The sequence below is a fragment of the Propithecus coquereli genome, unplaced genomic scaffold, assembly GCF_000956105.1.
Source record: "Propithecus coquereli isolate 6110/MARCELLA unplaced genomic scaffold, Pcoq_1.0 Scaffold122, whole genome shotgun sequence".
Taxonomy (NCBI): domain Eukaryota; kingdom Metazoa; phylum Chordata; class Mammalia; order Primates; family Indriidae; genus Propithecus; species Propithecus coquereli.
Genome location: NW_012136303.1, coordinates 485,269 through 506,788, shown reverse-complemented (window position 1 = coordinate 506,788; position 21,520 = coordinate 485,269). Strand labels below are relative to the sequence as shown.

The following is a 21,520-nucleotide window of genomic DNA, read 5'->3' as shown; positions in this document are numbered from 1 at the left end:
AGCTCAGCTCACCAAGCCCTGCTATTCTCTGGAGCCTGAGCCAGATGCACTGCAGCTCTCTTGCCCTGGAATACCCTCCTTCCCATGATGTCACCTTTAACCCAGCTTGGCTTAGGTGTCCTCTCCTCCAGGAAGCCTTTTCTGATCCCCATGGGCTAAGTTACAACCTCAGGGTATCTAAACCTGTGCTGACCAAAAGAAATATGAGCCACTTGGGTGAGCCACATGTGTAATTCTGAACTTTCTACTAGTAGCCACATTAGAAAAAAGCAAAAAGAAACAGATGAAATTATCGAAATGATTTATTTTATTTAACCCAATCCATAATATCATTTCAATATAAAAATTATTAATGAGATATATTAAATTCTTGCTTTTTGGTACTAAATCTTCAAAATCCAGTGTATATTTTACAATTACAGCACATTTCAGTTTGCACAAGCCACATTTCAGGTGTTCATTAGCCACATGTGCTAACCAATACCATATTGGTTAGCACAGTCCTAGAGGCAGGGAGAAGTTTATAAGGGTTGAAACTGAGGGTTTGGCATCAGACAGATCTGGCATTCACAACCTGGCCCTGACATTTATAAGCTGGGTGAACTTCAGGAAGTCACTAACCCCTCTGAGCCTCAGTTACTTCAGCTGTGAAAGGGATTAATAATTTCAGTGCCAGAGAATTGTTTCAAGGGTTAAAGAAACGAACGTGTGTCTAGAGAAGGCACACAGGAGGTGTTCAGAAAATGGTGGTGATTAATCTAGTACCCTCTGATGTGCTGGTTTATATGCCCCCACCAAAGTGATTGTGAATTCAAGGGCAGAGACTATATCCAATTCCTCCTGCTTTCCCCGGTGCCCAGAGCCTGGCTCACTGCTTGCTGAATGAAAGATGAAGTCCTTGGGCTGGGAGAAGTCCCCACCTCACCCTGCCCACTCAGGAGTCAAGGACCCCTGGTGGCTGGGAGTCAGGAGATCACTGACCGCCTGTGGGAGACCTTGACAAATAGCTGCTTTCCTCAGGGCGTTGGTTTCCTCCTTGGAAATATAAAAGGTGGTGGGAGGGGCCCTGCCTGAAATGTTCGGTTGAGTCTCTGCCCCCAGCGACCTTGGAGGGCTGTGGCTGACACTGTGCGCTTTGCCTTCCTGGCCAGTGGAGCAAATCACTTCCATCCTCATCCTGGCTTTCCTGTGTCCTGGACTTTAGCACCATCAAGTTCCCTACAGTTAAAATTTAAGAGGAAAGAATTTCTCCTACCTCCTAGGCAGAGCAGAGAGGGGATGAGGGGTCCTGTCCCTTCCTTTCTGCCAGCATTTGCTGACCTCCCATCATAGGAGCCTAGTGACTGATGCAGGCAGGGAGAGATTCTCCCATTTTACAGGTGAGAAAACTGAGGCACAAAAAGATTAAGCACATCTAGTAAATAGCTGAGCCAGGATATGAAGCCAGGTCCAGTGACTCTGGAGTACAGAGTCACCCTGGAGCCAAAGTGTGGCCTCTTAGCCTCTATGCTGGCAGACCTGAAACTTGACCGTGCACAATCACAGGAGGGCTGATGAAAGCACAGGTTGCTGTTCCAAACCCCATAGTTTCTGACTCAGGTCACTGGTTTTCAGGCGATGCTGCTGTTCCAGGGACCACACTTTGAGAACCATCCTTCTGCTTCCTGATAGGATGAGGTAAACAAGGGGAAGAGAAGTGGTTATTGATTTCACCTGGATTATTGCGCTATCCTGCCCTGGTTCCAGGCCTCTCCTACCCTCCAGTCACCAGCTCTTCACCAGGGACAAATTAATCTTCCTAAAGCCCAGCTCTAATTATGTTTTCTGCTCAAAGTTCTCTGGATTCTCTGCAGTTATCTACCATTGCCGTCCAGTAGAAGTGTCTGCAGTGATGAAATATTCCATATCTGCACTGTCCAATATGGTAACCACTAACCACACGTGGCTATGAACTTTACATTTTATTCAATTAAATTTGAATTTAAATAGTCACATGTGGTTAGTTGCTAGACAGTGTAGGAAACCACTTGGTTCGTCGTTCAAGGCTCTGCTTGGCACCATCTGCCTTTCTAGCCCAACTTTAACCCTCAGCATCAGCATCCCAGGCTGCAGGCCATTTATAGCCAGTTCCTTGATTCTACCCTGTACTTTCTAACCACGGTGCCTTGTTTTATGTGCTCTCCTCAGGCTAGAGTGTTCTGCCCTGCCTTTAATGTTCAGCTTAGATGCTACCTCTTCCTCGAAACCTTCTTTGATACCTGTTCCCCTCTAATCTCTTTCTCTTCTGAACACCCCAATTTATCTTTTTCTTACAACCTTTAGTGCTTTCTGTCTCACATTGCAGTTGGCTGGTGTTGATATTTTATTTCTTTTACTAAACCGTGAGCTTTCAGAGGGTGTGACTGTTTTTTATAGTGAGCTCTTGCTTCCTGCCACAGGTCCCTCCAGGCACACAGAGGAGCTCGATACATCCCACAAACCTTTGCACTGGGGCACTGGGGATACAGATATGGGTATCATATCTTCCCTGTCCTCACGCTGTTCACAGGCTCCCACAAGAGTCTGATTCATGCCCAGAGAACCATTGTAGCCAATGGTTATTTTGGGCAGGGAGATAAAAGCCACAGAGGGCCCAATTGGCAAGGGGAGTCCGGCAGGAGCTGCCTAGGCAGAAGGCTGTGTTTACACACACGGATGACTCTCTGCCCAGCCTGGCCTGGTGCGAGGAGATGGGAACATTCAGACATCGTTGCCTGGCTGCCTCGTGAAGTTGAGGATTAACCGGTGATGCAGCGGCTGGTCTAGCCGTCTGGTCCCTGCAGATGGATGGGTGAGGAGAGGGTTGCAAAGACTGCAGAGCAGTGCCAGCTTTTGGGAGTGGAGTGCTGGCTGGGTGGAGTGGGCACCTGGGCTGGGAATGTGAGTGCAGGCAAATGTTTGTGATCTGGGCAGCGGACAGCAGGTGGAATTCTGCTGGGTCTGGCTTGGGGGTTTATGGGGTCTTCTGAACAGTCCCTGTTTAAAATGGAAAGACTGTTGAAAAGAAAAAAAAAACCCAGCTTTCTAGCTTCAGACTTTAATCCTGAGAGTATTTTATACCCTGAAAATCTCTAGCATATATTCATCTCTGGGACAAAAACATTTTTTAAAAATAAACTTCTTTATTGACATTATAACAGAAACACAGAAAAGTGCACAGATCACAAGTTTATGCGTACTTCTGTAACTACCCCCCAGACAGTAACAAGACATGTCAGCATAGCCACAGTAAATTTGTGTTAAGCCTAGTATGTACAGGATTAATGATAGAACAAACACAGCCTCTGGAGTCAGGCATGCCTGACTGGGGTTAAATCCTAGCTCCTCCACCTACTAGCAGTGTGACCTTGGACTAGTGACTTAATTTCAGTTTCCTCCCCTGTAAAATCAAGGTGGATATATAATTTCTACCTTACAGGGAAGTAAGAGATTTAAAACTGAAAATGTCTTCCCACAAAGACTCGAAGGTAGAAAAGGAAAAAGAAAAAAAAAACTGAAAATGTAGGCAAATTGCTAGGCACAGTGCCAACACGTAAGTGGGGATTCAAATACTGTCTGTAAGGGTGATGTTAATCGACGGTGATGCTGCAGGACCTTCTGGTACCCGGGACCACAGACACACATACAGCTTTTTCCTATTGCCTCTCACTGCTCCCAGCCTCTGTATGACACTCTCCAAGCTCTCCTCCAACTGCAAGGAATTAATGATACTGTGATGATGCAAACCTCAGCTGACACTTCAGGCACCCAGTGGGAGGCTGGGTGGACATCTGTATCCAGTGGGTATGTGGCCAGATTTTTCATGTTCAGGTCCCAGGAATGTGGCTCTCAAACCTTCTAGGGGAGGGCTGATTTCCCAGGGGGCAGCAGAAGCATGAGGCTACATTAAGAAATGTAGCCAAGGTAGAGTCTGGGTTGCAGAACCCAGCCTCAGAAGTGTCCTGGCACCCTGGGTGAACTCCTGACTCCCACTTGCTCCCTGGTGTCTGGCTGTGGGAGTGAGATGGCCCAAGGAACAAACATCGCGCACATATTATGAACTGGACACTGAGCTAGGCCCTCATGGGCTGAAGGATGAAAAGTGGCCCTTGCCCTAAAGCTCGTAGTGCAGTGGAAGTTTAAAACACTTCGGCAAGTCACACAACCCTGAACTTGAGAGCAGAATTACAGGAGGCAGAGGGAGAGGCCAAGAGATTGTTTCTGGCCAGAAGGATTGTTGCAGAGAGAAAGGGATCAGGAAGGACTTCCTGGAGAGTGCCTAGAAGAAGGACCATGGGAAAGGGGAAGAGGGTCTCCCAGGCAGAGGAAAGAACACGTGCAAAAGCAGAGGGGCAGGACAGAGCTGCTGTGCCTTGGGAACCTGGAACCGGTCACTTTGACAAAGCTTATCATGTGGAATCTGAGAGTAAGAGCCAGGTAAGACCAGGCTGTGCAAGGTCTTGAGAGTCAGGCCGAGGTGTTTGAATTGCTTCATCAGAGAATGGTGAGCCACCAGAGGTTCTTCCATGGAGGAAGCAGAGTGGGACCAGCACCTCTTAATGTGCTCAGTGGAGACTAGGATTGTTTTTAGCCAAAGCTGGTAAGCTGGTGGTCAGTTGTCCAAGCCACTGGAATCCCTGCAAGGTGGGCACTGCTGCCTGTCCATTCTGTCTACTCCCGCCACCCAGACACAGCTGCCCTGCGGTGCCTTCCACAGAGTGCCACCATCAAAGGGAACCGCCAAGTCAGATAGCACTTCCCAGGCCAGTGGGTTATGCTGCTCTGGAAAGTTTGGTTCTGATAGCTCCTCTCTGGCCCAGCTCTTAGTGGTCTGGGGCTACAGCTCAGCTCACCAAGCCCTGCTATTCTCTGGAGCCTGAGCCAGATGCACTGCAGCTCTCTTGCCCTGGAATACCCTCCTTCCCATGATGTCACCTTTAACCCAGCTTGGCTTAGGTGTCCTCTCCTCCAGGAAGCCTTTTCTGATCCCCATGGGCTAAGTTACAACCTCAGGGTATCTAAACCTGTGCTGACCAAAAGAAATATGAGCCACTTGGGTGAGCCACATGTGTAATTCTGAACTTTCTACTAGTAGCCACATTAGAAAAAAGCAAAAAGAAACAGATGAAATTATCGAAATGATTTATTTTATTTAACCCAATCCATAATATCATTTCAATATAAAAATTATTAATGAGATATATTAAATTCTTGCTTTTTGGTACTAAATCTTCAAAATCCAGTGTATATTTTACAATTACAGCACATTTCAGTTTGCACAAGCCACATTTCAGGTGTTCATTAGCCACATGTGCTAACCAATACCATATTGGTTAGCACAGTCCTAGAGGCAGGGAGAAGTTTATAAGGGTTGAAACTGAGGGTTTGGCATCAGACAGATCTGGCATTCACAACCTGGCCCTGACATTTATAAGCTGGGTGAACTTCAGGAAGTCACTAACCCCTCTGAGCCTCAGTTACTTCAGCTGTGAAAGGGATTAATAATTTCAGTGCCAGAGAATTGTTTCAAGGGTTAAAGAAACGAACGTGTGTCTAGAGAAGGCACACAGGAGGTGTTCAGAAAATGGTGGTGATTAATCTAGTACCCTCTGATGTGCTGGTTTATATGCCCCCACCAAAGTGATTGTGAATTCAAGGGCAGAGACTATATCCAATTCCTCCTGCTTTCCCCGGTGCCCAGAGCCTGGCTCACTGCTTGCTGAATGAAAGATGAAGTCCTTGGGCTGGGAGAAGTCCCCACCTCACCCTGCCCACTCAGGAGTCAAGGACCCCTGGTGGCTGGGAGTCAGGAGATCACTGACCGCCTGTGGGAGACCTTGACAAATAGCTGCTTTCCTCAGGGCGTTGGTTTCCTCCTTGGAAATATAAAAGGTGGTGGGAGGGGCCCTGCCTGAAATGTTCGGTTGAGTCTCTGCCCCCAGCGACCTTGGAGGGCTGTGGCTGACACTGTGCGCTTTGCCTTCCTGGCCAGTGGAGCAAATCACTTCCATCCTCATCCTGGCTTTCCTGTGTCCTGGACTTTAGCACCATCAAGTTCCCTACAGTTAAAATTTAAGAGGAAAGAATTTCTCCTACCTCCTAGGCAGAGCAGAGAGGGGATGAGGGGTCCTGTCCCTTCCTTTCTGCCAGCATTTGCTGACCTCCCATCATAGGAGCCTAGTGACTGATGCAGGCAGGGAGAGATTCTCCCATTTTACAGGTGAGAAAACTGAGGCTCAGAGGGGTCCAATAACCTGCCCAAGTAATACAGAAAGAAGTTGTAGAGCTAGGGTTAGAAGCAGAATTCACAGCTAAATTAACTGAAGGGCCCTTCTTTGTGGGGTGGGCTCCTCTTTCTTCACCTGGGCCCTGGCATTTCTCCATGAGGGCTTGGTCCTGGGTTGAATACTGTCCCTATGCCTCAGTTTCCCTGCATGGGGAATGAAAATAGCCAAGTAACTGGATTAGTAATTTCAGCTGATGCCTATAGGGGCCATGTCATGTGTTCTTCAGAGAGTGTCCTCCCCTTCCCCCGAGCTGGGTTTTTCTAGAAACGTTATTGTTGGGTAAAGTGGAAAGTGTCTAGTCCAGAGAGCCAGTGTTATTGTGCAAAGTGTGACCTTGGACAAGTCACTCACCACTCTGGGCCTCAGCCTGCCTATTTATATGATGAAGGATGATATTATCTCATAAGATGCTGTGAAGATGACACATGAAAGTAGTTTGCAAACTGGAAAGTACTAATAGACATGTTAGTGAAAAATAATAATAATAGAAATGATAATAGAAGAGGCCTAATTTTCCGTGTGGTCTCATTGACCCTAAGTGAATCGGGCCCTTTGGGTATAAATCCAGAATGATGTCTGGGAACATCCTGCCTTGGTCTTTGCAGTGTAGCCTGGATTCTCCTGGGAAAGTTAGAGGCTCCATCTGGCTAAGGAGGGTGGGAAAGTGGCCCTGCCCCAGTGGAGGAGTGGGGAGGGCCTCTGCCTGGGGGAAGGAGGAATGAAGAGGCCCTTGGCTATGCAGCCAGGAGCCTCCTGCCCACAGGAGCCCATGGCTGGGAAGGCCAGCCTGAAGAGGAGGCTGCCAGTTGATTTGGAATCAAAATACTTGAAGGCAGGCAGTCAAGAATCCATTAGCTGATGTGCATTTGAAACGATGACTCCTGAGTTTTACTGGTCCTTTCACTTATTCATTTGAATAAATGTGTGGTGAACTGAACTCAAACAGAGCACCTCCTGAGGCAAAGTGACCTGCCCAAGGCCACATCCCTGAGGGCCTACATGGGGCTCCCTGGGGAGCTCCTGGGAAGAACTGGATTTGGGAGGCCCCAGGGAATGAGAAGTCCAAAGGCAAAGGAGAGGATCTGTAAGGAAGTACACCCAGCAGGACTCTGGTCCTTCTGTAAATTGGCTTGGGCTGATTTGTCTGTTTCCTGCCTCCTGTCTGGAAGATGGGCATGTTCTCTAGGGCTGGGAGGAACTGGCTTCATTTGGCTTTCTGCTTTTGTCTACTCCTGAACCTAGTGAGCAGAGAGAGTGATGGCACTGGAAGCTGTGTCTTGGGACACCTGGTGAAGGAGTTTGTCATGCTTAACTTGGAAAAGGCTTGGTTTGGAGGTAGGGCCAAGGAATACAGTTGCTATTGTGTGTTCTCTAAGAGGTGCTGTGAAGAGGGCATAGCCTCATTCTGTGGAGGCCCTAGGGTGGGTGTTAGGACTTTGGGTGGAAAGTCACCATGATGGAGAGGGAGGGGTAGAGGGAGGGAGGTGGTTGTCTGTATAGTGTGTGACAAGCAGAGTAGAGATGCATAACTCACTTGTGAGGTTGATACTGAGGGAATTGCACCATGGGAGGATGGGTGGCTGGGCTCATATCTGGCTGCTTCCCAGCCTGGGGCTTCTGTGCTTCCCAGTGCGGTGGAGAACAGCGGCCAGCACATAGTAGGTACTGAGGAATGATTTGAAGAATGAAAGAATAGATGGGTATGCTTGGGGGCATGGTTAGGGGGTAGTGGTCATATGGGCTATAGTGGACCCATGGGCAGAGATATTTGGAGATCATTTTGTGGGTTACCCACCATTCTCTAGGCCTTCCCCATGACCTGGGGACCCTAGAGATAGGTTCATGCAACCCTTTCGTCTTTCATGTAAACTGAAGCCCAGAGCATGGGAGCAACTTGCCCAAGGGTACTTGCCGAGACACTAGCAGAGCTGGACTGGAGCCCAGGCTCTCTGCCTCCCAGAGTCCTCTGCTGTTCCAGGTCCCTGCCTTTGGATTGAGTGAGGTGGAGGCTCCGCAGTGGTTGGGACCGGTGTTTTGAGGTTTTTTTTTTTTTTTTTTTTTGAGACAGAGTCTCACTCTTTTGCCCTGGCTAGAGTGCCATGGCATCAGCCTAGCTCACAGCAACCTCAAATTCCTGGGCTCAAGCAATCCTTCTGCCTCAGCCTCCCAAGTAGCTGGGACTACAGGCATGTGCCACCATGCCCGGCTAATTTTTTTTTCTATATATTTTTAGTTGTCTGATTAATTTCTTTCTATTTTTAGTAGAGACGGGGTCTCGCTCTTGCTCAGGCTGGTCTCGAACTCCTGAGCTCAAACAATCCGCCCGCCTCGGCCTCCCAGAGTGCTAGGATTACAGGCGTGAGCCACCACACCCGGCCTGTGTTTTGAGTTTTAACAGTGCTGCTTGGGAAGAGGAGCAGGGCTTAGCTTGGTTTTGAGCCACAACCTCTGCCACAGACCCCTTGGCCACCTCCACCCTTCCTGGAGCCCGGGTGCACACTCAGCATGTGCTCATACACACAGCAAATACGTCAGCACACAGGCCCAGTCCTCAATAGGTCTTTGTGCCCACTGTTACACTTAACTGCCATCGGCACCAATGCACATATGGACAAATGTACACGTACACTCCAAGAAACACTCAGAGGCGCAGAGGATTCCCAGGAGACAGTCTCAATACCTCCTCCCTCATGGGGGAGGAACGCTGAGTCCCAGGGAGGTTCTGCCCTGAGCCATGCTGCAGGGGAGGTGAGGGGATCCGGCTGGGGTGGGATGGGAGGCCCACTGAGGCTGAGTCACCCCTTCTGAGTCAGGGATCCTTCCCCCTTCTCTCCTCTCCCACCCTCTCTCGCTGCTGAGCCCCTCAAGAGGGGCTGGCCGGGACCAGGGTGAGGGTCGCCGAAGCACAAGAGTTACCTCTTGCTGTACAGTCCCGCGGTCCTGGGAACTGCCCGTGGGGCAGGGACCAGGAGGAGGTGGCCTGGGAGCCTGAGAGCGAGAGGGAGGGGGAAGAGGGAGCCAAGCAGAGAGGAGGCGGAGGCAGGGGCAGGGCCGCCGCGAGCGAGGAGGCAGGCTCGAGTGGCGGCCGCCCCTGGGCTGGGCGCTGAGGCCGGGGCGGGGGCGGGGGCTGGCCGCGCGTCGGGCGCCAGGCCCGGGGCTGTGGGCACGGTGCCCAGCCCCCGGCGCACGCCGAGCCGCCGTCGCCGCCGCTGCTGCAGTCGGCATCCATCAGCGGGCGGGGGTGTCGCTGAACAGGCTGCTCCGCAGAGCCCGCCGCGACCCCGCGCGCCGCCCCGCCCCGCGGCCTGCCCGCCAGAGGAGCCGAGGGGGCCGCCCCTCGCCCAGCCTGCCAGAGATGGGGACCCCCAGGCCCAGGTAGGCACGTGTGGGAGATCAGGTGGTACTGGGGGCCGGGGGCTCGTAACATCTAGGCCCAGCCTCTAGTCCTGGGGGAGCAATGGGGCGAGATCTGGAACTGAGTTTGCAGGCTGTTGGCCCCCTGGCCAGTGTGGGGGACTCGGCCTTGCTGTTTCTCCCCACCTCCCAGGTCTGCAGCCTCCCCCAAGGCCTGGAGAAAGAGAAGGCGAGACAGTGGGCTTGTCCTGCTGTAGGATGAACAGTTAGTGGGTGCTGGGCTCCCCCGGGGGTGGCTCACTCTGTTCTCCGATACCACTCTTGCTGCTGCCTCTGGAGGCCAGGGGCTCTCTGGATTTCTCCGCGTTCAGATGCTGCATTCTGAGCTCTTGGCTGGAGGTTGGGATGCTGGCGAGCTCTTGCTCTCATCCTCACCCTCTGGTTACAGACCCTTCTGGGCTTGCTTCCCTTCCACCTCCCTTCTAAGTCTATTAGAGCTGGGGTCTTGGACCTTAGCCCTAGGACCTCTGTGACTTCGGCTCGGCATTTCCCTGGCCAGAGGCTGTCCCCTCTGGTCAAAGGGAGAGGACTTGTGTATCCCAGTTGCGTCTGGCACCTTCACACTCGAGGAGGTCCAAGGGCCCAAAAGGCTGGGGTCTTGGGGATAGGCATGGGGGGCCAAGTGACTACAGCCATTAGGGTACTTATTGGGTGCTGAGGCTACTGACTAGCTGAGCTGTGTGGCCAAAAGTGGTCCATGGGGACCTTGAGGGGCTGGACAAGGACTAGGAAGGAGTTCTGGGGATGCTGATCTCTTTCTCAGCTGCCAGCCATGGTTGTTGCTTTCTCATGGAGCTCTGAGGATGCACTGGGGGAAGGGGGAAGGGAAGAGTACTACCACGTGTTCCCACCTTCACTTCTGGATCCACATAGCACCTCCTCTGCACCCAAAGGTGGGAGTGTAAGAGGGCTGGATTTAGGGCCTCCCAGGGCTGTGTGGGGGTCCAGTTGCTCCATCTTCCTCCTCCCCCCAGCATTAGGAATCTTCCAGGATCAGCAGCAGTTGGGCCAGGTTGAGAGCTGGGGACTGGGATGATGCCCTCAGCAGCTCCTGGAAGACCTGGTGCTGCCTGTCCCAGGGAATGGTGTGGAGAATAGAGGCGGCTGTGTGCCTGCCTGCCCACCCATTCCTCCAGATGGAACCTGCGACAGAGGCAGCCTGTGCCAGCCTCTCTGAGCCACCATGGCCCAAGGAGGCTTTGCCAGCTCCATGCAGGGATGGAGCTGGCTTCTGCTGGCCAGCCGAGGTCATGCCTGCCTGGCAACGCATGCACAGAGGACAGTCCCTGGGATTTCAGGGGCACCTCAAGGCAGCCCTGGAGAGGACCAGTGCAAGAGGCCTTGTTCTTATTAAAACCGTTCCTGAGCCATGTTCCCTGGGCTCAGCTCTGTGAGCTTCTTGAAGGGCTTCCTCCATAAAACTCCACATGAGAACAATGCTTGTTCCAGTAGTCCTCACTCAGAAAATGTTTGAAAGGTTGAATGAGGCCTAGAGAGGAAGAGTGACTTGTACAAGGTCATATAGCAGCTGAGTGAGAGAGCAGCCAGTGCTAACATACCCAGGTCTTCTACCTCTTGGTCTGGAGTTCTTGCAACCCAGATGCCTGCTTCCCTGCTGCTGTGGCCATCCCATATACAGGACTCTGCCAGAGGCTAGACAGTATAGCTGGGAGCCTGAAGCTACCCCTTAGGAGGGGCCGTAGATTGGCCTCCCAGCCCTTGCCCCCAGTAGGCGAGCAGGAGAGGCCTGGGCTGAGAGAAAGGGCAGCCAATGCCCTTGTACCCTCTTGGGAGTATACGGAGCTGGTAGAATACAGGGTACTCAGGGATGTTCTGGGTGTGAGCCTCCAGGGGGCAGCAGAGAGGATCTCCTGACTAGTCAGGCTGAGGTGGAAAGCGCTTGTTAGCACCAGCCTGGACATCTATCTCTGTGGCCCCCTTTCTGGGCTTCTCTGCTACCACCAAGCTAGAGTGCAGTGGCACAATCATAGCTCACTGCAGCTACAAACTCCTGGGCTCAAGCGATCCTCCTGCCTCAGCCTCCTGAGTAACTGGAATTACAGGCGTGAGTCACCACCCTTGGCCTCTGCTCCATTTATTAGAAGGGGATGATCATCTCTACCTGGAGTAATACCAGCCATTACACAATCAGAGTAATGGCATTTATTGAGCACTTACTGTATGCTATGTACTGCAATAAGTGCTTTGTATCATTTCACAGCAACCCTATCAGATAGGTGCTATCATTACTTTTTATAGAGGAGAAACTGAGACTCAGAGAGGTTCTGTCACCTGTCTAAGGTTACACAGCTGGGAAGCATGGGGTTGTCTGAGTCCAGAGCCCCTCTCTCTACCATGACATTATATTGGGGCAGTGTCTGCGAGTACCAGGTTGGTGTCCAGTGAGCCAGGCAATTAATGGGGATAGGCATGGGCGGCCAGCACCAGTCGAAGTGGAGAGGTATATGTGTTGGGTCTAGTGAGGCAAGGGTGGCTCTGTGGTCCTGAGGGGGGGTAGGGACAGAGAGGTACTGGCTAGGAGCTGTCAGAGAAGGATTGGCCTTGGCCTTCTGCTTCCTGGCCAGGATCCCCTAGAAGTGTAGAAGCTGTAGAATCCCTGCTCTCATTGGCTATCAGGGAAGATGGGTTGGCCCTGCCACATGTCTTCTGCCACATTTGGTAGGACTCCAATGACCAGAAACCACACGAGTAGGGATGCACAGGCAGCAGGGACTGCAAAGAGGGGCCCCTGTAGGGAGGGACCTGAGCCTGGGCAGATGGGTGGGGCTGGAGCAGGCTGGCATTGCTTCTTCTGTGGGCTGGCAGCTTGGGATAAGAATAGTAACAGGTAACATTTATTGAGCACCTATTACATACCAGGCACTGTTTTAAGGGCTTCCATGTACAACTCATGTAATCTTCACAAAACCCTATGCAGTGTAGGTTATTATTATTCTCATTTTACAGATTGAGGGAACTGGCGCTTAGTGAGGGAAAGACAGTTGCTCAAGGTCAGACAGCTAGGTCGTGGGGAGAGTCAGGATTCAAATCTAGACATTGCGGGTCAGAGCCATGCTCCTGATGGCCATGCCGGGCAGCCTGCAGTTTCTCAGAGGTTGTACTCAGTTTTGTTCATTTTGAAATAATCCCTCAATCAGATGCATCCCTCTCCTCAAAGATTTCAAAGTGTAACTGGAAGAGACGCGGTAATGACACGGCAAAGTAAAGAATGCGCTACTGCATATGCTCAGCATAGATTCCTATTTCAGTGCTCAGTGAGCCAGGCTTCAAGAAAATGGGAACCTTTGAGCTGAGCACTAAAGGCCAAGTTGGATTTCGATAGTTGTAGGGGGAAGGGCACCCATCTCCTAGGTCAGAGGGGAAGGAATCAGGAATGCCTTTGAAGAAGAGCGGGTGGTCTGGTGTGCCTGGCACAGATAAGGTATGTTCGTGTGTGGGGGGGTGTGAGTGGGGAGGTGACTCACAAAGTCATCTTACATTTGGGTTTTTGATGAAGCTCTGGAATGTACCAGATGTAGGCTCTAGTCACAGCACTGCTTTGTACTAGCCACGTGGTCCTGAGCACATCACTTAGCTGGTCTGAGCCGCAGTTTCCTCATCCATAAAGTGCAGATAAACACGCCTGTCTCACAGGGACCATGTTTTGGTTGTTACGTAAAGCACCTAGCACAGTGCTGACACATTGCAGGAACTCAGTAAACATTACTTCTCTCCCTCTTCCGTTTCTCTTAAATGTCAGGCTAAGGTGTTTTGACTTGACATGAGCCTGGAGGCTCAGGGAATCTTTGCAGCATTTTGGTCTGCCAAGGAGCATGACAGAACTGTGTTTTGGGAAGGTCCCTTTGGCAGAGTGGACTGTGGCCTTACAAGAGAAATCTTAACTGTGGGGACATGGAGGGCTGGGGAGGGAAGAAAGTTGAAGCTGCTCTAAGGTATCCCTTGGGAGTGGGTGGCTTATCAAGTTGGGGGAGGAGGACCTTGGGGTGGGGAAGGCCACAGAGGTCAGGAATTCACTTCGAGGCCTGGTGAGTTTAAGAAGAAGGGCTGGTCTCCCTTCAGTCATGTGGAAGGTTGGGCAGCATCTTCTTTGCGCATCTGGCCTTTTTTTTTCTTTTGAATTATTTCTTTTGGATATATCCCCATCAGAGCTTCCTCTATAATAGCAGCAAATGGGACTAAGTGTCCAACAATAGGAAGATGATTGAGAATGCTTTGGAACATACAGTGGATAAAATAATGTGCAGTGGTGAACTCCCACAGAAATGGAGTATATGCAGATACATACTTGCAAAGCTCTTTTATATCCTTGATTTGTTTAATGCTTATGACTGCCCTGTGAAGGAGGTGGGGCAGGGGTTAGATCCTTCCTGTGCATGAAGAGTTTGAGGCTAGACTCCAATCTCCTTCAGAGCAAGCTCATATTTTATTCATTGTTCTATTGCAGCATGTTGCTCAGTGATTTGCAAATGCTTGTCCAGTTAAAGAATGATTGAGTGAACTAGGCAGAGGGGAAGTGACTTGTTCAAGGTCATACAAGTTGTAAGACCCAGAACCTGCCACATTCTTGCTCTTCCCTACTTGCCACATTCTTCTCCCTCACCACGCAGTATTTGTGAGTAAGAGGGAGGGGTTCCCAGTGAGGACTTGGGATCGCACAGACCAGTGCTTAAGTCCTATTTCTATTCTTACTAGCTGTGAGGCCTTGGCAAACTAATTAATCTTTTTAACCCCACTCTCCCTATCTGCAGTGTAGATAGTCTAAGTACCTGCTTTTAGGGTTATCATCAAGACTAAACGAGTTAAGGCATGTAAAAGTCTTGGCACGGTAACTAGCACATAGTAAAATAATCATGAACCTTAGCTGTGATATAATGATGATGTTATAATGTGATGTCATTAATTGTCTGATACAATTAATGTTAAATGGAAAATAACCCACATAAAATTATGAGCATTTATATTACAGGGATATAAAATTTGGTATGACAGTAGGTTCAGATTGGAAGAAAATAGGCAGAAATACAGTTACAGCAGGTACTATGAGAAGTAAATAAGACTGACCCAAACAAATCTTTCTTAAATGTTATATTTATTTTTTCTTTAGTTTTAATTGCAAAAGAAATTTGTGAAAAATCCTAATAATTCAAAAGTGTATTCTCACCTTAGGTCCCCAAATAAAATTCTACTCTCCAGAAGTAGCCAATAACAATGTGATGTGTATGCTTCCAGGATATTTTCTATACCTACATGAACATAAAGACTAGAATGAGATTGTAAATTGCATTATTGTTGTATAACCTGCATTTTTCATTTAACTGCCTATTGACATCTTTTCATGTCAGTAGATATAAAATTTATCTCTAAAGTTTTTGCAATAGGTGTGTAATACATTTGTAATTAATTTTCTAATGGATAAACCCTAGCTAATTTGGCTAGTCCCCTATCGATGGGCATTTGAAGTTGTTTCCAGTTTTACTGTATTTTAAATAACACTGACAATGAACTCTAACAGTGATTAAACAATTAATGAAAATCAAGTGAGAGAAAGAGTCAGAAACTGTGAGACCGTGAGAATTGCCCTCGAAGGTCTGCTGCTTCTGCCTTCTCCTGTCCCCTCCTCTTCCCATGGAGCCTGAGGAAGCTGTTCTGCTTGGAGGAGGCCTTATCCTTGTCACCCTCAAAGAGTCAGGATGTCCCAGGGAGACCTCTTCTTTCATTCACCCAGTATGGAGCTCTCCTTGGAAATTTGCTTCTGCTCACACCCAAGTGTCCTTGGACAAGTTCTTTGCCTTCTCTAGACCTCAGTTTGTCCATCTGCATGGCAGTGATGCTTCCTTGACCAGAGCCCTCACTGCCACTTACTGAGTATCTACTCTGTGTCAAGAGTAGATAGAGCTGCGTGTGCACTATTTCATTTCATTCTCACTAAATGCCTTTGAGGTATAGGGAGTATTCTCAAGAGAGGTTAAGTAACCTGCCCAAGGTCACCAAGCCAGTGGAGTCAGGATTCCAGCTCTGGATGCAAAGCCCATGTTTGTAACCGCTGTCTCTTGCTCACTCTTAAAAACGGCTGATTGGTAAGGTCCATGCAAAATGATGATTATAAAAAGATCCTTTAAACTGTAGAGCGCCCTGCACGTAGGAGGGATTGATACTGCTGTTATTATTTCTACATCCAGAGCAACGGTAGCTTTGGTTACATGGTTTACAGCAAGTTGGAGGTCGTGGGATGTAACAGGATTGAGGAGGGAGAGTGTTGGATACTGACCCAGCACACCTGGGTCGTCTTTCTGGCTGTCCTCGAACTGACTAGCTGTGTGACCTTGGTAGCTAAGCTGGCTTGGGGAACAAGCCCACCCACTCTGTGTGGCCCTTATGCAACTCAAATGAGAAAAAGCCCAGAAGACAGCCGGCGCGTTGCCCAGCTCTCAGAGGATGCCCTGCTTACAGGAGGTCTCGGTCTGCCTCCTGCACAGTCAGCATGGTCCACACGGGAGGCATTTCTCCTTTTTGATGTCATTACTCTGCAGTTCTGTGCTGTCACCTTGTCCCCGGCCCACAACTGCACATCAGTTTGAGGCTCCACAGTGGCACGTGAAACTTTGGGCAAGAAGCCAGTGCTGATGAGTAGTGGCCTCTTCACATTGTTTGGTTTTATTTAATGCGGTGCTCATGGTACCGCAGCCTCTGACAAATTGCCATGTCCCCACTGCCACGTACGGACCCGAGCACCAGTAAGGATGACTGCGGTCCCAGCTCCCTTTCAGATCCTTCGGGCCTGGCTGCAAGGGTGGCACAAGGCTTCAAAGGCAGCTCTTTGAGCTGCACCCTCCAGTCATTTCATTCACATCTGTCCAGAGATTGTCACTCGAGGACGTGAATGTTCCATACTGGCGAAGTCCCTGTGGGAAGTAACATCATCCGCCGTGTTTGAGAGAGGGAGAATGAGCCTTAATAGGTGTTCTCTCTCCTGCTTTTTTCTCTTCTGACTCTGAAAGTAATACATGTTCATAGTGGAGAAATGGAAAAATACAGAAAGCAAAGGGAAAAAGTCTGTATTTCATTCTCTACAGGAATACTATTATTAGCATTTTAGTCTTTGGACTTAATAATAAAGACGAGAATATCCAATTTTTCTGGAGCACTAACTGGGTTTGGCGTATGTTAAGTGTTTTATGGGCATGATCTGATTCCATTTTCACAGCACGCCTGTGAGGTATGCAAGATTATCATCACGGTTTTATAGATGAAGAAACTGAGGCACAGGGAGGTTAAGGGGTTTGTTCAAGGTTTCCCCATCTTTCATTTTGTCTTCCTTACTGCCTGTTCCCGGGCTCCCCTCATCCTTAGTTAGCATTGAGTGGTGTATTAGTTGGATTCTGACAGAAAACAGAATTCCACTAAGATGCGTCAACTTAGGAGATGTTAATACAGATGTAAGCAGGGTTAAGGGAACCCACAAGGGGTATCGAGGTACCCACAAACTAACAACGGCAGGAGCTGTTACCATCTCCTGGCCTGAATGAACAGAGGGACAGAACGGGCAAGGGACTGTCACAGAGGCATTCAGCCACCGCCAGAACCACAGGGAAGGAAATTGGGGAAAATGTACCCAGTCTTTCTCTCCTCCCACCCTCTGACTTCCTGCCAGCACCTTCTATTGGCCAAACCCAACCAGGAGCTCAAGGGACAGTCCAATGGGTCAGCCTCCTGCTGCTTCAAGCAGGGCACGAATCTGGGGATGCAAACGGAGACTAACAGCCCAGCCCAGCCGTCATGGTCACAGTGGGACAGGAGAGATGTGCCCCCAGGGCTCCCGAGAAGAAAAAGTTATTGTATTTTGGTAACTGTGATTATTGAAAGCATCATTCAAAACACAAGAATTTTTTCTGCCTGACATTCTCTCGGTGTTTTGGTTTCTCCTATACACTGCCCATTGTTCCCCGCTTCCCTCCTTCCTGCCACTACTTCTTTTCTCACCTGGTTCAGAATTCCCAAGGACACCTGAGCAAAAGTCTTCGGTGTCATCAGTGTCCAAGATTTAGAAGAGACACCCTTGTTATCTAGGGAGTGATTGTTCACGGCCATGGAAACAAGTGGCTGTGTGTGTCCTCAGCCATTGCTATGCATATGTGTGCAAAGATATGTTTCTCATATACATGTCGTAAACATCTGTAACATACTCTCCTCTGTATTTAGGAGGACTTTAACTTTTATATCTCAAAGTCCTTTCATTCTCTGTAATATCCATTCTCTCCATGGCCTTACTGTGATGTGGAGGACAGGGGCTTTCATCCCCGTTTGACAAATGAGGAAACTGATACTCAGAAAAAAGAAGTGACTTGCCCAAGGCCCATCAGATAGGAAGTGGCAACATTGAAACAAGAAGCAGTGGTCCTGATTCTGAGTCCAGCTCTTCCCAGTGTGTTTGCTTTTCAACCTTAGCAAGTCTTCCTTTGGCTAGCCCCACCTCTGGGAGAAATTAGTACAGGTTCAGCTCCCCAAGGCTGCTGAAATGCCAGACAGTGGCAAGAACTCTGGAGTCAGAGAGACTTGGCACAGCCTTATGACCTTGGGCAAATCAGTGTGCCTCTTTGAGCCTGTGTGTCCTCATCAATAAAATAAGGAAGATAATATCAGGAGTTTGGACAGGAAAATCAAGTGCTTAACGTCTGATAAATCATCCAGAGAGGCTGGCTGGCTGGTGGCCTGAAAGGCTCCCAGGGTGAATGCAGCCCAGGTCTCTGGTCCCCATTTGGGTAGAGTTAGAAATTGTCTGATTGTGTTCCATCCATCTATCATCCATGTGTTCATCCATTTATCCATCCATCCATGCCAGACCCACTGAATGTGAATTCTGGCACTGCCATTTATTAGCTGTGTGATCTAGGGTAAGTTACTTAACTTCTCTGCTTCGGTGTCTACTTTTGTAAAATGAAGATACTAAGAGAACCTATTATAGGTTATTATGAAGATTAAATGAATTAATTGATGTAAAGTACTAGATCAGTGCCTGGCATATAGTAGACTATAAATGATAACTTTGTTGTTGTTATTTATCAAGTGCTGCACTAAGCCCCGGGGATAATGGCGAACAAGACAAAATTCTTACCTTTATGGAGTGTATATTCTAGAGGAGGAATACAAACAAGTAAATCAACCGACGACACAAGTTCAGTTTGTGATAATTACTATGAAAACGAACAAATCCAACATGCTTGCTTAATGGATACAAAGTTTCTGTTTGTGATAATGAAAATTTTTGGAAATAGATAGTGGAGATTGTTACACAACATTATAAATGTAGTTAATGCCTCCAAATTGTTATACTTAAAAATGGTTAAAATGGAAAATGAAACAAACAAACAAACAAACAAAAAACCACCTAGCATGTTATAACCAAAAAAATAGAGGAGGAGACCTACATTAGACAGGGTGGTCAAGGACACCTAGATTCACGATCTGAAGATGGGAGCTGCCAAGCTGTCCATGCAGGGGGAACATGAAGGACAATGCCCCAATGCAGGGCATTCCTGGCACAGTTGAAGAACAGAGAGAAAGCGAATGTGACAGACTCATAGTGAGGGCGGGAGCAGGGGACCAGTAGTGGGGGAACTGATGCTGAAAAGATGGGCAGGAGTCATGTCCAGAGGCCTGTAGCTTTGATAAGGAATTTGTGTTTTATTTTGATGAGAAGCCATTGGAGGTTTTAAAGAGGGCATCCAATTCAAGTTTTGAAAAGATCTTTGTGGCTGCTCTGTGGAGAATAAACCCTAGGAGGGCTCAAGTGGCCACAGGAGCCCATGGAACAGGCTAGGGCAGCCATCAGGAGTAAGTTGATAGTGGCTTGGACCTAGGCAGTGGCTGTGGGGATGGAGAAAAAGAACAAATCCAAGTTACTGGACTCAGATGCTGACTCATGCTAACCCTGATTAGATGGCCTGATGTATAAACCGGATGCCAGTTGATTTATTTTTAAGGAGTGGTGCAACTTCAGGCTGAGTGGATATTGCCTCAGCTGGGGTAAGACACCCTCTCCCTGCAGGCCACCCAGATGAAAAGGCACAGCATGAGAAGGTTGTTTGGTGCTACTGGAAGGTGAGCCAGGGGAGCCAGACGGTGACTGCAATATTGAAGAGCATCAGATGCTGACAGCCTGCTGGGCCAGCCCCAGTGCAGGCCAGGCGAGCACTCCCGGCCTCACTGGGCCCCTCTGCCCCAGACAGGGCTGGCATGGATGCTGTCAGCATTTACTTCCCTGGCTGACCTTTCGCTTTTTTAATCCTGTGCATTAGGCCTTTCATATGTTAGTGTCATCAGTCTGGCCCTGCTGGTCTCTATCTCTCAGAGCATCTCTTTCTCCATTCATCCTGGATGGGCACTTCTGAACTCCTGTTCTCAGTCCCCTCCTCACTGTGGCTTCCCATTATTGTTTGTAATTATAGATCTTACCTTGTAGGGTTGTTTTATTGGGTGCATACCATGCTAAGTGCTCTATGTTATTTTCCTGAATCTCCATCCCCACCCTGAGAGGGAGGGAGGAGTAGCTCCATTCTATAGAAGAGGCAAGTGAGGCTCAGAGAAGTGAAGTCACTTGCCCAAGGTCACAGAGTGAGCAAGTGTTGGAGCGGGGCTTCGGTCTAGGTCTGCCTGACTCCAAAGCCTGTGCTCTTAACCACTGAGCAGTAGAGCCCCCCTGCCCTGCTGCCTTGCTGCCCTGTGAGAGGCCCATGAATGACTGTGTGAAGTCTCTGCCCTGGGTGTCACGCTCCGTGGTGGGAGTCCTGTCCTTCTCCAGCAGAGGGATGCTTCTGACTCTTGCAAGGCTGCTGGCACCACCCCAGCCCCTTTACTTCTCCTAGACTCCAGCCTGTCCTCCTTCCAGGCTATTTGGTGCTCACCTTTATAGACTTCTCATTGGGAGGTGTCAAAACGTCTAGGTCTCCTCTCTGTTCCCTGCCCAGCCCCCTTTTCCCGTCTCTGGGCCTTTGCCTACATGGTGACTCAGCCCAAATGCCCTCCCTGCTGTCTCCTGTCTAAATGCTCCCTATTTTCACAATCTAACTCCACCTTCACCCCCTACCCCAGAAGCCTGCTTTGGGAGCTCTGAGCCACATTCCAGATCACCAGGTCCCCGGACTCTTCTGAGAGGCCGAAACAGACACCGGCAAATCGTACACTCATCCTGGCCGAGTGTTTAGCCATTTCCTGGGTGAGCCTCTTCCTCCCACGTAGCAGTGAGCTCCACGGAAACCAGCATGTACTTCCTGCTGGGATGCCCTACGGTGCCCGGCTGCCCGGTGGGTTCTATCCCTGACTGCATCCCTGTGCTGACCTGGGCTTGGGCAGAACTGCGCCCACGTGGCAGGCTGTGTCAGACGCCAAGGCCAGGTTCTTGGCTCCCTTTCTGTGGCCTAGTGAGAGAACCATGCCGTTATCCTTGGACTTGTGAAATAAAGAAAGATTTCATCTTAGGTTTAAAAAATAATAATGTTATTTCTCTTTTTAATTCATCAATGAAAAAAAATCTAAACAGACTTTGTCTCATCCTGTCATACCAAGCCATGTGCATCAGAAAAATTTATTTTTTAGCCTCTTATTTATTTTTAATCATTCAAGGAATCTCCAAATATAGTAGAAAAATCAACAGCTACAGTTAAACAGAAAGAAGGAAAATAATAATCTGTACTCCTGCCACTCAGAAATAACGATAGTTCATACTTTGCTGAATTTTCTGTATATGTGTTTGTGTATTAATTAAAATAGAATCAATCTGTACA

The 21,520-nt window shown here is 49.0% G+C and overlaps 1 protein-coding gene across 5 annotated transcripts in view; it reads left to right on the top strand.

Annotated features, from left to right (window-relative positions):
• Positions 1-21,520, top strand: part of EPB41L1 (erythrocyte membrane protein band 4.1-like 1) — a 127,020-nt gene that overhangs the window by 49,933 nt on the left and 55,567 nt on the right. Inside the window, exon 1 of one of the 5 annotated variants that reach the window (XM_012637694.1) lies at positions 9,522-9,680. The exons of the other annotated variants lie outside the window; for them this stretch is intronic. The gene's annotated coding sequence lies outside the window, so the exon portion shown is untranslated. Of the gene's footprint in view, positions 1-9,521; positions 9,681-21,520 lie in introns of those variants that run through there. 5 annotated transcript variants of the gene reach the window in all.